The 13715-nt window shown below is 39.7% G+C and overlaps 1 protein-coding gene across 3 annotated transcripts in view; it reads left to right on the top strand.

Annotated features, from left to right (window-relative positions):
• The window catches only part of RAD54L2 (RAD54 like 2), an 86787-nt gene that overhangs the window by 11930 nt on the left and 61142 nt on the right, over positions 1 to 13715 (top strand). The window contains exon 1 of one of the 3 annotated variants that reach the window (XM_070738712.1): positions 2943 to 3122. The exons of 1 other annotated variant lie outside the window; for it this stretch is intronic. The gene's annotated coding sequence lies outside the window, so the exon portion shown is untranslated. Of the gene's footprint in view, positions 1 to 2942; positions 3123 to 3578; positions 3651 to 13715 lie in introns of those variants that run through there. One more of the 3 variants, XM_070738713.1, reaches the window with a different exon arrangement.

Genomic DNA, 13715 nt, shown 5'->3' with positions numbered 1-13715 from the left:
TCTTTTGAGCCTGAGCAAGGGAATGTCCTGCTTTTGAATAACGACGTTCTTCAGAGGTTAGAGATGCTCTTAAACCACGGCTGCCAAGGGTCAAATTGGACAGAACTGGCCAAGAAATTGGGTCTCTGCAGTTTGGTGGAGATGTACAAAGACACCTACCCAGCAGAAGACTCCTACCCAGCTATGAGATTGCTAGTGGCAGCCTGGAAGGTCTGTTGGAAGCCCTTGGCTCCATGGGGCTGACGGAAGGTGTGAGTTTACTACAGAGATTGGAGACTTTCGACAAGCTGCAAAGCACAGAGTTGAAGGAAGACAGCGCTTATGGCAGTCGGTCGGTGGAGGCAGGAGCTTCAACTTTATCTGGGAGGCTACAACCGGCCCCCTTGCTGGAGTCACCTTCTTCCTGTCCTCACAACCAGCAGGAACAAGTTCACTGACACTAGATGCTCATGGTGCCTCTCAAGACTCCAGGATGCTGTCATCAGTGAGAATTGCTGTACAGTCTGGGCTGTACCCATTTTTTCATGGACCGCCTGCTGCCTTTATCAGCCAAAGCCCCACAAATGTGGGGAAATGTTCTTGTGTGGTCCAACATCAAGCTTTGATCCAGGCCTGCTCACATTCTCCAATGTGTTAACTATGGTTCCCCTTCATATCTTACAGTGAGGATTTGTTTGGCAATGAACGCTGCTGGAGTTCGGAGGTGGGGGAAAAATAAGATTTCAGTGATCCACACAGATTGGGGTATTCTAAATTAGTTTCACCATTCTCTTGACTACAATTTTAATAACTATTGGGACAGGCCGCTGTTCTTGAAGATGCTTTTTATCGGCAGTTTTGATACGCCCTGCCCAGTTTTTCTGGACCCAGATTACTGCTTCCTTTCACATTCCTTATTCAAAGAAGTCTTCTATTGCAGAATGGGTTTGATGAGGGGTTAACTCTGTTCTACTGTTTCTTCTATGTGTTGTAAGCCGCCTCGAGTCCTTGGAGAGCGGCGGCTTATAAATAAAAAATAAATAAATAAATAAAATACAGCACTCTTACTACCTCCTCACAGCTTGCTAAGGAAAGACCTTTTGTTAAAGATATCTTACATCCACATCCCATTTGTGTTCTAAGGACTGGACGACTGGCATCTATTTTTATCTATCTACCTAAAATCTTTCTCTTTATATGGCTGTTTTACAACATCAGTGACATCCAGGCTAGATGTTAAACCTGGAGATAGCTCTTCTGTTATATCCTTTCTTCTACTTGCTTTTGCTATTTTTTATCTTGAAGTCTGATAACTTTATTCTGCATCTGTTGTTGTAATGCAATATCTCCAACTATTAGGTACTCATATATTCGCAAATTAATATTAGTATTGTAATTACTTTGCATGCCAGATTTTTCATGGTATTAATAGTAACTTTCTATTTCTGACTGTGGAATAGATCTACATGTAAGCTTCAAAAAATGAGACTTCTTTAGTTTGGATTAATTGGATGGTATGACTGTTTTATAATGGGGTTTTATAATTGTTTTAAATACTATTAGATTTGTGCTTTGTATTGTTGTGAGCCGCTCCAAGTCTTCAGGGGCGGCATACAAGTCAAACACAAAAACAAACAAACAAACAAATAAAATACATACATACATACATACATACATACGTACATACATACATAAAATTAGGCTAAAGGCTGTATATAGCCCTCAGTTGCAGGCTGCACACAAATGTTTTTCCTGTTGCTCTTCTCTCAACTTTTCAGTCAGTAATATTGCAAAACATTCAAAACTTCTTGGGGTTGCTCCACTGCTGTAACCTTATGATATTTCAGTCCATATTCAGAACAATATTTGTCGTCCCCCCCCTTTATATGCAAGCCCTACATTACATTCAGCTACATTTTAAGAAACATTGGGTAGTGGTGGGGGTTTCAGGGGGAAAAAACCCGACACTATAACTGTTTTGTTATTTGCAAGGACCACGTGGGCACCCTTTTTTTCCCTTGGTACAACAGTGGCGTTGAAGCCAGCTGATGCCGAACAAGTAGACCTGAAGTTAAGAGCTCTGTGTGGACAAGAAGACAGACGCTGGAATTTTCCTTTCCCTGCTTCTTTCTAGGCCTGCAGTGTCTCGGGTTCTGTTTTAACCCCTTTAGGAATAGAGTGGAATTCTTTATTGGCTAAGTGTGATTGGACACACAAGGAATTTTTCTTTGCTGCCCTACTGCAGGCCACTGAAGCTGACTTCTAGATCTGCAGGTCAACGGTTCAAAATCTCATCACCTGCTCAAGGTTGACTCAGCCTTCCATCCTCCCGAGGTGGGTAAAATGAGGACCCGGATTGTGGAGGCAATATGCTGGCTCTGTTTTTAAAAGTGCTATTCCTAACATGTTGTAAGCCGCCCTGAGTCTAAGGAGAAGGGCGGCATTAAAAAACAAACAAACAAACAAGCTCTCAGTGTACATAAAAGAAAAAGATACATTGATCAAGAATCATGAGGTACAACAATGATTGTCATTAATTTCATTTAAGTTATTCATTTCATGGAATGAGTTAATTTTTTAGGTTAATCTTCTCTTTCTAATTCTTTTTAATATTGTAGTACTAATTGGATTATATTACTGTTCTTTTTTATATATGCTGTGAGCCGCTCCGAGTCCTCGGAGAGGGGCGGCATACAAATCCAATTAAATAAATAAATAAACAACGCCCCCCCCACACGCCCGCCCCCATCTTTGTCCCAAATAAGTTTCTCCTGAAGTCCTCCGACCCTTCGTTTTTTCCCCCACCCTCTTTTCGCTCCCTTCCTCTATTCCGTGCCAACTTTCTCTCCCAAGGGATGTGGGAACCTTTGTACACTCTCGGAACCTTTGCTGTCGGTGTGCCTGTTGCTGCCCGGGGAAATCCTCCGAGTAGCTCCGACTAAGGGGACGTATTACCGTTGCGTACCCCAAGCGGAGGGATTGAGGAGCGACGAGAAAGGAGGAGGAGGAGGAGGCGGTGACGGCGACCACGACGAGCGTTGGAAACTAGGGGCCGGCGCGCAAGCAGGAGCGCGCGGAGCGCCTCGGCGGCCCCTCCCCCCTCGGGCTCCCTCAGCGGCCCTGGCCCGCAGCCCCGCTAGGAGGTAAGGCTAGCCGCGGACTCTGGCTGGAGCCGCCGAGAAGGAGGATGGATGGGAGGGGAAGGGAGGGAGAGACCGCGCACCAATGGAGGCGCCGCCGGGGGAGCGGATGGGCCCACGGGGTGGGTGGGTAGGTGGGAGGCAGAGAATGGGAAGCCCTCCGCCCCCCGCCTCCCCGTGGCGCGAGGAGAAAGAAGGCCAGGCGGCAGGCACACCGCATCGCGGCCGCCCGGAGAATGCATGGCCGCTGCATTGCTTCAGCCAGGCTTTTGCGTGGGCACCCCGGGTGGGACGGAAAGGCCGGGAGGTGCGGGCGAGGGGATCGGCGACCGTGATCCTCGGCTGGCTGGGTGGGAAGAAGCTGGAGGAAACTAGCGCACGGGAGGAAGAGGGTTCTTCCCACCAGGCGAAGAAAAAGACGCGGGATTTCTCCTCTTTTAACGCTCCTGCTGCCTGCAAGGCTGGGAGACTTTTAAGCGTCCCTCTGAGGGAAGCGGCGGATAATGTACCGGGAGCAAAGATGCGAATAAGGTGGTAAAGCTGGCGTCGAAGTAGGGCAATAATTTGAGGCGCGCGCGCTGTGGGAAGGCTTGGGCACGACGGTATATAACTTTAAACCGGGCTGCCTGCTTTCCATTTTAATCAGTTGTGAAGCAAAGTCTTGTGGTAACACCTGGAAAACTTCAAAGTAAGAACACCTGGTAGTAGTTGCTGCTTTATGTCGGTTCTGTTTAGCTCACCAAACTTGTAGTTGCTTGCTTAAATTTGTAAAGGCTTTTATTTTATTTTTGTGTAAATTTAAAAAAAATGTTTGTGTTTTATATTTTATGTTAACATAAATGCATCTAGGTCATTATATAACTTTAACCTTAGATTGTCTACAGTTGATCTCACCCTGTTTCTAAGAGGTCTGTAAGAGGCATGCATAAGCTGCCATTGTGCCTACTGCCCCTATTCTACTGTCCTACTATCCTCTTTTATCGTTACTTTTTTTCTTATGTTTATACAAACTACTACTATCCTATACATTTGACAAATAAATAAATAAAATGAAATAATATACAGTATTTCCCATTACTGTATATGTTATTACATATATATATATATATATATATATATATATATATATATATATATATATATACATACATACATACATACATACACATGTACAGTGTTCCCTCGCTTTTTGCGGGGGATGAGTTCTGAGACCGCCCGCGAAAGTCGAATTTCCGCAAAGTAGAGATGCGGAAGTAAATGCACTATTTTTGGCTATGAACAGTATCACAAACCTTCCCTTAACACTTTAAACCCCTAAATTGCAATTTTCCATTCCCTTAGCAACCATTTAGATTATTACTCACCATGTTTATTTATTAAAGTTTATTAAAAAAAATATTTATTAAAAGCAGACGGAAGTTTGGCGATGACATATGACATCATTGGGTGGGAAAAACCGTGCTATAGGGAAAAAACTCACGAAGTATTTTTTAATTAATGTTTTTGAAAAACCGTGGTATAGACTTTTCATGAAGTTCGAACCCGTGAAAATCGAGGGAACACTGTATATTCCTGTGAAAATCAATGAAAACAAATATGTGTGTGTGTGTGTGTGTACACACACACACAGCTCAAAAAAATAAAGGGACCACTCAACGCATCCTAGATCTGAATGAATGAAATATTCTCACTGAGTTCTTTGTTCTGTACAAAGTTGAATGTGCACAACAGCATGTGAAGTTGATTATCAATCAGTGTTGCTTCCTAAATGGACAGTTTGATTTCACAGAAGTTTGATTTACTTGGAGTTATATTGTGTTGTTTAAGTGTTCCCTTTAGTTTTGTGAGCAATGTGTGTGTGTATACGGTATGTGTATGTATATATGTGTGTGTATGTATATATATGTGTGTGTGTATATGTGTGTGTATGTGTGTGTATATATATATATATATGTAGATTGTTCTGAGTTCGTGTTTTGCCCCGTGTAATATTTTGAGTGTCTATGCAACGTTTCGGTGAAATCACATTCACCATCATCAGGCTGAAGTTGTAAGCTTCGTGCTGCTGTAGATATATATATGACGGTCTTGGTATATTCGGGTTTCTTCCCATGTAGGATTTAGAAATTTCTGGCGACGTTTCGACAAGGTCTCACTCATCATCTTCAGGATGGTGCTTCTGTCCTTGTTCTAGGGCGAACACAATGAGACCTGAGGTGCCTTCCTTCTATAAATACTGGTGGCTGGGTGTGGTTTGATGGCTCAGCAATTGCCTGCTGTGTAGAAACTTCCTGGTGAGTCAGTGGGGTAGCACCTGGGGTCCTTGATTTAACTGAGGTAGGCTGATTAGTTAATGATTGTGGATTAGGGGTGATATCCTGAGTAGTTGGAGCTTGCAGGCTACTTGGTTGTTTTGCAATGTGAGTTCTGAGTCTGGTTTCAGTTTCTATGGCTGGGATACATTTGTTAATGAGGGCTGGTTTCCAGATGTTTGGTAGGCGGGAGGTATCATCCCGCTTGTTCATATTTTGGGGATGTTTTTCTATCTCTTTTCTATCTATGTTTTGGGGATGTTTTTCTATCTCTTTTCTATATATTTTGGGAATGTTTTTCTATCTCGAGATAGAAAAACATCCCCAAAATATGAACAAGCGGGATGATACCTCCAGACATCTGGAAACCAGCCCTCATTTACAAACATATCCCAGCCATAGAAACTGAAACCAGACTCAGAACACACATTGCAAAACAACCAAGTAGCCTGCAAGCTCCAACTACTCAGGATATCACCCCTAATCCACAATCATTAACTAATCAGCATACCTCAGTTAAATCAACGACCACAGGTGCTACCCCACTGACTCACCAGGAAGTTTCTCCACAGCAGGCAATTGCTGAGCCATCAAACCATACCCAGCCACCAGTGTTTATAAAAGGAAGGCAGCTCAGGTCTCTCTGTGTTCGCCCTAGAACAAGGACAGAAGCACCAGCCTGAAGATGACGAGTGGTACCTCGTTGAAACGTCGCCAGAAATTTCTAAATCCTACACGGGAAGAAACCCGAATATACCAAGACCGCCATATATCTATCTATCTATATCTATATCTATATCTATATCTCTATCTCTATCTCTATCTATCTATCTATCTATCTATCTATCTATCTATCTATCTGTATGTATCATATGTTTTTGCTGAATGTGACGTTCCTTCAATAAACCGTGGGTGATCCAACAGAAAAAACATATATATATATATATGTGTGTGTTAAATAGCGCTATTCTAGTCTCCCTTAATTTTAAAAATTCAGCAAAAACATGTGAGATATATATATATTAGAATATTATATATATATATTAGAATTACTCTTATTACTGAGTATTAAAGTGAAATAGACACTTCAGATGCATTTATTTGCATTTATTTTGCCTCTATGGGTTGCATTTTGACACACAGAATCGGAGTTTGAAAAACTAGAAAGTATGAATTATGATAGTTATGGCACATATTAAATGAAGTTATTGTAGAAAAATGTGATGATACATTGTATATTCAACTGTGTCTACCGAGGGAACAGAATCTGTCTGAAACAGATTTACCCCCAGTACACTGGTGCATCTGTTCTGGAAGATTGGATAACAGACAGATTTTTGAAAAATGTCGTTGTACTAGAAGAGGAGATCATAATGAATAGAGCTATCATTAAAGATTAGATGGAAGCTATAGCTGGTTCAGAATGTAGCTTTTGGGTTTTGAGTTGAATTCAAGGTGCTGATGATCTATAGTCCTTCGTGGCTTAGGATCTGGATACTTGTGAGACTACCGCTCCCTCATGGTTCCTGCCTGCTCTGAGATCTGACAAGGTCTTGTCAATAAAGAAATCTTATTGATGGGGTCAAGGAGTAATGCCTTCTCTGTTGCTGCCCTTTGGGATAGCACAGGGGTAGGCAAAGTTGGCTCTTCTATGACATGTGGACTTCAACTCCCAGAATTCCTGACCTAGCATGCCATTTCTCTCCCCCCCCCCCCAATCCTGTCCATTGAGCTCCAATTATATACAGTGATACCTTGTCTTACAAACTTAATTGGTTCCAGGACGGGGTTCTTAAGGTGAAAAGTTTGTAAGACGAAACAGTGTTTCCCATAGGAATCAATGGAAAAGCGATTAATGCGTGCAAGGCCAAAATTCACCCCTTTTGCCAGCCGAAGTGCCCATTTTTGCACTGCTGGGATTCCCCTGAGCCTCCCCTCCATGGGAAACCCCACCTCCGGACTTCTGTGTTTTTGCGATGCTGCAGGGGAATTCCAGCATTGCAAAAATGAGCGCTTCACTGGCAACGGAAGTCCGGAGGTGGGGTTTCCCATGGAGGGGAGCCTCAGGGGAATCCCAGCAGCACAAAAACGGGTGCTTCGCTGGCAACGGAAGCCCGGAGGTGGGCCATCCCAGCGGTGGCGGTGGGTTTGTAAGGTGAAAATAGTTTGTAAGAAGAGGCAAAAAAATCTTAAACCCCGGGTTTGTATCTCGAAAAGTTTGTATGACGAGGCGTTTGTAAAACGAGGTATCACTGTAGTTCTTTAGGATTGTCTTAAAAACCTGGCTGTTCCTCCAGCTCTGGGCTGGGATGATTTGTGAACTTACAGGTAATTATGTATTTGTAAGGTCTTCCTCTGTGAAGCGGAGAGACTCAATTATAGTGGTGGTAGGTGTACTGCTGAAATGTCTGAAGGATCAGATGGCAGATATCCTCCTGAAGAAAATCTATCTACTATATGTGGTCAGTAAAAGTTAACACCTACCTAATGGCATATAATCAATCATACCGTCAGATCATTCTCCTGGCATGGCTGTTTTATTATCTTGACTCTTTACAATTTATTGTCTTGGTTTTGTTTTAATCTGCTTTGCTAGAAGTTCTGAATCAGTTGGCAATTGGGTGGCACTGGAAATCGAATTAATAAAGATTGTTTAATGCCATGATCAGAAAACTGAAGGATAATAGCATGATAGAAAGCAAAACTCGAAAAAGGAGAAGATAGAAGCTTGATAGACAAAAGTTTGTGCAGAGACTGATTGATTATGTGCCATCTAGTCATTCTTTTTACTTTTAGAGACAACATACCGGTACATAGATTTTATTCCAGACGATCTATCCTAACATGTTATTTCAGGACTCCTAAGAGTGCACTGATCACCACTATAACTGAGTCCATCCACTTTGCTGTGGCTGTATTTTTCTTCTCTTTCCTCTACCTTTCCCAGCATTAAAACCTTCTCCAACCTTCGTATAATGTATCTGAAGTAGGAAAATTAGAGCCTGGTAAATTGTGCCTCATGTGAGACCTGTGGGCTGATTTGTCAAGAGATGTTTTTTATTCGAGGGATGGGAAGTATATATATAATTGACTTATATTTCTTCCAGTACAGTTTTTGCATTTCATTTACAGATTGGTAGTACATTAATAGCTTTTGCATCTTTTTTTATAATTTTCCTGGAGAGTGTGAAAATTCTAATTTGAATAAGACAGAGATGTAGAGAAATGGGAAACAGGAGAAACAAATGTGGTTGTATCTTGTGCAGGAGCATGTCAGAAATGTTTTTGAGAAGTTGAATTTAGTTAGGCATGACTAGACAAAGAGGACTTAGTGAAATAATAATTCACACATTAAGCCAGTAAAATTTATTGATTATGATATAGGATTTGGATGGGATAGATTGGGGTTCAGGACTATTCCTAACCATGGAAATTCAGTGCACTCTATTAGTTTGAACAGTTCAGCACAAACTTAATTTACAGGATTGTGATTATAGTAAAAGTAAAGAAGGTATTTTTAGAACAGGGGTGTCAAACTGGGGGTCTGTGAACCAGATGCAGGCCATGCCCACCCCAGCTTCGCAAAGGGGGAAAACATAATACATAAGATGACTGTAATGTGACGCGGCGAGTTTGACACTTGTGTTTTAGAGCATCTTGAACTTCTGGAAGATAGGCAGGATATCAAGGCATATTCTTCTATTTTTTGTTGGTAATGGGCTAGTTGTTTCAATTCTGTTAGTGAGTCTGAGTTTTCTTGGGTCTTCAACCACATGCTTCAGCCAGGTGCATCACTGTACTTTCCAAACCTAGAGGTGTGATTATGAGAGCAATCAATAATGAAATTGTATGTGAACCCATCTAGAGTGGTACCTAAGAACGCCTCTACTTAAAAACTTTTCTAGATAAGAACCGGGTGTTCAAGATTTTTTTTGCCTCTAATTAAGAACCCTTTTCTATTTAAGAACCTGAGCCCGAAAAAATTTCCCAGGAAATTTGAGAGTGGCACGAAGGCCCAGCCAGTTTCCTGCCATTCCCCCTGGGTTTCTCTCTCTGGCGCAGTGTATGGGAGGCAGGCTCGTACCAGGTTTATGGGAGGCACGTGCTTCTCCTCGCCGCCTCAAGAGTCCCTCTTTTTTTTTTAAGCCTTAAAGTTTTGGATTTTTTTGATTCCCCTCACCTCACTTTCTTCCTTCGGCAGCGACTGCCCTCCTCCTCCTCTTCCTCCTTCCCCTCCCACCCAAATTCCGAGCTTTTATTTCTTTCCTAATGGGTTTGCAGGCATTATTTGCTTTTACATTGATTCCTATGGGAAAAATAGCTTCTACTTACAAACTTTTCTACTTAAGAACCTGGTCACGGAACAAATTAAGTTCTTAAGTAGAGGTACCACTGTACTATGATTTGAAATTTTAAGTTTATTTCCCCCCCCCCCCCCTTAGGATGGATTAAGTATTCTAAGTAAGCAAACAAGTAAGCTACATTGTGGATTTACATTACATGTAAACCAGGTCAGCAAAGTGAATGTTCAGAATAATTAACAGTGAAAAGACAGCTGAGTTTAAATTATTAATTTATGAAACAAGAATGGAAAGGGAATGTGGGAGTGTCATCCGTGTCTCATATGAAATATCAGAACAGTTGTAAATCTGTATTTTGCATACATATATGAATAACCTTATTTTTCCTAAATGCTTTAAAAAGGTTTTTATTTGCATTCACCAATGTTCACACAGCTTTACAAAATAAAATGCAGCCATCTGAGCAGGTAATAAAATCCAGCAGAACCTTCTAACTTGAAAAGTATATCTGTTCATCTCTAATTAATACTTGAATGGGCGACCACTTGAGCATTCTAGAGTTTTTCTCTAGATTGAAATCTGGAAAAAACCCAGCCCCAAAGAAGAATCAGTCACCAGTATGATTCTTCATATCCTGATAAAAATACTTTCACCAAGATTGGTGGTCAGCAATTTCTTTAGTTCTGCACACTTTTGTTTATATCTTCTGCTAGTTTCTTTTTTGACTGCCTTCAATTTTTCTTAGTATCAGAGGCTTCTTCACTATTTTTTGTCTTTGCTTTATGGGCCTTAAACTTTAGTTTTATCATTGTATCTCAGGGATACATAACAAGGGAGAGGTCTGGTGTTATTTCACCTGGAATTGAATAATTTCTTCTGATCCAAGGTATTCTTAATAGTTTGCTCCAGCACTGTAATAATTCAAAGGCATTAATTTATTTAGCTTTTCTAGTGGTCCAGCTTTCTGAACCATAAGTGGGAAGACCATAGTGTTTAGACTTTCAACATTTATTGTTTATTGTTATTTATGGTTTAAATTCCAAACTGGTCAAAAGTATTTTTTTCCAAATAGCAGATGTCTCTTTGATTTCATGACTGCATGTCATAATTATTTGATTGTAGCTAAGAAATATAGAAAATGCATTAGTTCCTGCTGCTTGTGACAACCAAGTGATATCTGAAATTTTGCAACTGTGATCTGGTCCCCTAGTGGGAACCTAATCTGCACTGTAGAATTAGGTTCAATTGCATATTTTTAGAACATTATTTTTTGAGCAATCCCCTAACATAAATAATTGTGAATTCTACTGTCCTTATTATTGCAAGTAACAATAAGCTTCAGTTGATGGTGTTATTTCTGTAATTTACATATGCTGACTGGCCAACACAATACTTATTAAGGCTCTTGTTAAAGAGTTGTATTAATTTAACTTTGGATTTATTATACACTATATACTTAGCTAGAAATTAACCTTTAGAAATTCAACTTTTTTTTCTTTTTTGAAAAACTGGACAATGGTGAAGAAGACCATCTGAATTTGCTCAGGGTATTTCCTGTCAATATCATTTCTTTTAATTCTGACATGAAGCACTAATAAAATATAAAGTATATGTTAAAACTCTGATGGACTCTAATTTGAAGTAAATCCTCTGTAATCCTCCTATGTTAGTATGTCTTTTGATTTGTTTGTTTGCTTGTTTGTTGTACTTATAAGCCACCACACCCCTCTCAGACTCTGGGCGGTGTACAACAAGTAAAAACAATAATCTAAAAACCCCTTAAAAATCATTCATATACTAAGTGGCCAGATCAAGATAGTTTTATCAGCGGCCCTAGACCTGCCAGCAAAGTCAGGTCTTCATAGCCTTTTAGAAGACCAGCAAGGTGGGGGCGACACGGACCTCAAGGGGAAGTCCTTCACTGAAGCATGCCTCTTCAACTCTCCTAAACCTTCTGCATGCGCCATTTTTGCAAAAAGGCCCCATTTTTCACCCCTCAAACCCTCCACACATCATGTTTTTGCCCTCCCCATCCCCCAGGAGCACTCTGCAGATCTCCCAAACCCTCTGCACACTTTTTTTTTTTTTTTTGTGAAAATGGGATGCGTAGGGTGGAGTTTTGGGAAGCCAAAAATGACTCTATTTGGTGTATAAGACACACCAATATTTCCACCCTCTTTGGGGGGGGGAAGTCTTATACTCTGAAAAATACGGTTCTTTAAATAAATACATCTGTAACGTATCATCTTGATTTCTCCATTATAAATATACTTACTTGTGAAGTAGACAACCGTTTTGATTATTGGGCTTGTAAGACAGTGCTTGTAAGGGGGGACATGATCGAAACATTTAAATATGTTAAAGAGTTAAATAAGGTTCAGGAGGGAAGTGTTTGTAATAGGAAAATGATCATTAGAACAAGGGGACACAATCTGAAGTTAATTGGGGGAAAGATCAAAAGCAACATGAGAAAATATTATTTTATCGAAAGAGTAGTAGATCCTTGGAACAAACTTCCAGCAGACATGGTTGGTAAATCCACAGTAACTGAATTTAAACATGCCTGGGATAAACATATATCCATCCTAAGACAAAATACAGGAAATAGTATAAGGGCAGACTAGATGGACCATGAGGTCTTTTTCTGCCGTCAGTCTTCTATGTTTCTAAGTTAGGATCCTAAATAATTCTCTACCAAAGATCTAATATTTAGTGTCCCTTGCATATTTATATTTATATGAGACATGCAGGACTCTGCATTATTATACAGATTGAAAATGTAGATACTGTAGCCTTGATCCAGAAGACACCTTCCATAAGCAATCAACCAATAATCACATAATCAACCAATGATTTTGTAAAATGTCATTAGCAGAAATATATTTCAAATCAATAATCAGTTTTCAATCCTATAGAAACCTATCTTGCAGTTTTTTTGAACTGATTAAGATTTATCTGATAAAAAAAAAAAGAAGGACCAGTGCTTGCTTCTACTTTTTCCAGGGTTCTAAAGTAAGTTTTAAAAATGTATTTATGATAGTTATTAGTTATTAAATTCAGGAAATAGTATAATTGCCCTACGAGGTTAAATACCTAATGCTGCTTCCTCTTGTATCTACTGAATGTTTGCTGAGTTCCAAGTAATATACAGTATATTTGTATTTCTGCATCACATGGCAGTTATTTTCTGTACAAATTTTCAAAGTAAATATAATAATATTCCAGTTATGACAGAACAAGTAACTAGTTAAGTGGGCTTTTGCTGGTTTTGCTAATTCACACAAAAGTGGGTTTGAGTAAATAGTTCATGAAAGCATTAGTACAAACTTTCCCATGGAAAACATACGTATCTACCATTTCTAAAATGTGAAATTGACATAAGCGTAACTAGAAATCTGCAGACTTTTGGATTCAGCTGGAAATAGATAGTTTTCCTGGAAACAGAAATAGCTGCTTTAATGAGTTGCAGCCAGCATTACATCCACCTTCTCATATGTTCCAAAACTGTTCTTATCAAAGCAATACAAATACAAAGCAATACACACTTGTATTATTTATATTTATTCTGAAGGTTGCTTATACAATCAAAGGAGTTAAGCATGATACAGCTATTTAACTTTTCCGATTAAGTGCTTAAAAAGATGAATATCTATACAGAAGTGGTATACCAAAAATGTTTCATTGAAATGATAGCATCATGAGAGAAAAAAAGCTCAAAATAATATATATCTTAGTGAATAATGTAGTTTATAACTATACAGCATCCAGGAAAGATCCATGCAGATAGGTCTGGATAAAGTCAACATTGAGGTACAATATTGAGGTCAGCTGTTCACTAATTTATAAATTAATGTTTAAGCTATACCTCTTACTTCTACTTAAATAACCATTCTGACTCTTTCTAGAAAGATTAAAGTGTGGCTTGAAGACATATTGGAAATATTTATAAATATTTTTTAAAATAATTTTGTTTTGTTTATAAT

This window comes from Erythrolamprus reginae, chromosome 2 (assembly GCF_031021105.1).
Source record: "Erythrolamprus reginae isolate rEryReg1 chromosome 2, rEryReg1.hap1, whole genome shotgun sequence".
Classification (NCBI taxonomy): Eukaryota; Metazoa; Chordata; class Lepidosauria; order Squamata; family Dipsadidae; genus Erythrolamprus; species Erythrolamprus reginae.
This window is presented reverse-complemented; position numbering and strand designations above follow the sequence as displayed.